Below are 2,850 nucleotides of genomic sequence, written 5' to 3'. Positions count from 1 at the left end.
ACAATGCTCGTCGCTCTGCGCCTAGTAAGAGTCCTTCGGCAGAACTAGTAGAATCTTGGAAGGACTAGTACATTTTTACTAGTCAACTCTCCAAACCTGAGAATTCGTAACAGCTGGAATATTCTCACTATGTTCTGATGTAATTTATTAAACAATTCTCATTGCCAGTGTCACTGTCAGTGACATCTTGTCATTCTTGACTAAATCAGTAAATGAAGTAAATTCATTCCGAGATGATATTATTTTGGTTCCGAAGTTTCACTAGACACCTTATTCGTAAAAATGAAGCACTGACGAAATGCTCTAATATATTAAATATCGCCAGAAAACTAGTTGGTAGGCGATTTATAATGACACGATAATGGTTAGTATAAGAAAACAGACAACCGTTAGTAAACCTTCACAAGATACAGGAGGCCGCCATTTTACAGTACCCAGGTAGGGAAAACCCGGATAGACTCTTGTAACATTGCTTATAAAAGCGATTTTCTATTTAACTTGATGAAATGTTTTCGTTATATTTAAGTATCATCGTTATTGTCTAATTATATTATTTCTCTGTTTACATTAGAGGTACTGCATCACGGGCATTGGTTTGATCAGGCCACGCTGCGGAAATGGGGGCGCCGGTTTTTCTTGGTCACGTGGTTCACGTATGTAATTTTGTATCCCGTTCGATCAGACGAGCTCACGAACTAATACTAATAGTAATACTATTGTTAATGTAATACAGTAAAACTCACATAAGTCGTCATCGTCTAACTCGTCAATTCGCATAAGTCGTCATAGAAGTCAAAGTCCCGATTTTCTCTCATAATAAATCCATTGGAATAACCCCGCCTAATTAAGTCGTCATTTATAAGTCGTCATTATGACTATGAGCAAATCGTTGCCCTCAGACAGGTCCCATGATCATGCATGTAATACAAACAACAGTAATTTCCCATATCTGTAAGTCGTCATCAGAAATGCTGATATGGCGCAATGTCCGGGCACAGTGTACAGAAATAAACCGTACCGGTACAGTCTAGGGGATGTGCAAGCTGGCTGTCACAGATATGCACTGTAGATCGCTCAACTGAGTTTACATGAGTTGTTGCTCACTTGCTGTGTGCATTGATTGTTTAATTCACATTGTTCGTTTGGTCTTTTTGTTTTTTTTAGCTCGCAGCTCGCATTTTTCAGCTCGCACATTCCCCAGATTCCCCAGTGTATGCAGCCTAATGCACTGTGCGAAATTAACGTGGGTCTGGAGTCAAATACTCCCAGATTTACTGTCGGACTCCCTGATTTGAAATATGCAGGACTGGAGTCCGTGAGATATTCTGCTATACTAACTAGTTCGTTCCAGAGGATGGCCTCGCGGAATTATATGCTTATTATGTTTCTGTTCCTGCACTTTCGTTGAAGTCTACTGATGTTCAGGTGGTACCAGAGAGTAATAGTGAATCTGTTAAGCTTGACCTGGCAGATGCAAAACGTGAACAATATGACTGGATGGAACATGGTCTTGAACATATCAGTGATGTGGAACTGTGCAATACGAGTTCACTTACATGGTCTGCTTATCACGCCACCAAACAACAGCCAACATCAGAGCGAACAGCAATATGTGCACTGCCCCCTCTCTTCTATCAAAAATCAGACACACCAGCAATGATTAAACATGACATGGATGTACATCGACAGGCAACAGAGTATCTCAACCCAGGACAAATCACAGTGATTACGTTTGACCAGCCCCTGTTCACGCTCACCAAGTACGTACAATAGAAATGGCCAGATCTCTATGGTGAGAAGGTCTATGTAGTTATGATGGGCAGACTGCACATTGAGAAGGCGCTATGGAACACTGTTGGCAATTTATTAGATGGGTCAGGTTGGACGACAGCTCTCACTGAATCTAAAGTTCATCTGGAACAGCCGATTTATTTCTGAAAGTATCACACATTACCAGGACTTGGCATGCCCACCAGGTCACTGTTCTTGTTCTTCAGAGGCTACTGAATAAAGCATTCAACCAGAGATCTAATGTTGATGAGAGTTTCAGCAACTGGCTGGAACAAATGTGTAATTAATCTCCCACGTTCAAGTTCTGGCACGTGATCGCACACTATGAGATTCTAATTCTCATATTTGTTGGAGCCCATAGGGAGAGAAACTTCCCATTGTATGTTACTTTATTAGAGGCACTCGTACCATTGTTCTTCGCGTTAGACCACGTGAACTATTCTCGTTGGCTGCCTGTACACATCAGAGACATGAAGGCGCTGCCACAAGAGATCAAAGAGAAGTTTGAAACTCGGAATCACTGGACAATCGCAAAGTTGTCACACAGATACTCTGCAATTCCAATAGACCAAGCGCATGAGCAGGAGAATGAAGTGGTGAAAGCATCCGGTGGTGCAGTAGGACTCACTGAGAATCCAGTTGCCTTCAGACGCTGGATGACCGCTGGACCCGAGCTTGCCAGACTTCTGAGTCAGTACGAGAATGGATATCTTCATGACGATGATCCGGAAAACCCCGCTAACTTCGAACACCATAAACAGGGACTTGCAGCACAGAAAACCTTTCAGCGACAGGTTGATAGCCTATCTAACACAACACGCAAGATGGAAAATCCCTTCCTGGATGACTTCCCGGAGTTGGTAACTCTTGATAGTCGTAACTGCGCGAATGAGGCGGTAGTGAATACAATCCGTACACTGGAAGACACAGGCACAAATAACTATCAAAAGTATGTGAAGATCGTGCTCGTGGATTGGAGTCACTCCATACATGATACGATCTCAAAGAATTCACTACCCCTGTTCTCAACAAAGCTCAAAGTCAGATCAAAGGATTGCA

The 2,850-nt window shown here is 42.5% G+C and overlaps 1 protein-coding gene across 2 annotated transcripts in view; it reads right to left on the bottom strand.

Moving 5' to 3' along the window:
- Positions 1-2,850, bottom strand: part of LOC106809477 (feline leukemia virus subgroup C receptor-related protein 1-like) — a 32,144-nt gene that overhangs the window by 24,731 nt on the left and 4,563 nt on the right. Inside the window, exon 1 of one of the 2 annotated variants that reach the window (XM_014812565.1) lies at positions 399-436. The exons of the other annotated variant lie outside the window; for it this stretch is intronic. The gene's annotated coding sequence lies outside the window, so the exon portion shown is untranslated. Of the gene's footprint in view, positions 1-398; positions 437-2,850 lie in introns of those variants that run through there. 2 annotated transcript variants of the gene reach the window in all.

The sequence above is a fragment of the Priapulus caudatus genome, unplaced genomic scaffold, assembly GCF_000485595.1.
Source record: "Priapulus caudatus unplaced genomic scaffold, Priapulus_caudatus-5.0.1 Scaffold357, whole genome shotgun sequence".
Taxonomy (NCBI): Eukaryota; Metazoa; Priapulida; class Priapulimorpha; order Priapulimorphida; family Priapulidae; genus Priapulus; species Priapulus caudatus.
This window is presented reverse-complemented; position numbering and strand designations above follow the sequence as displayed.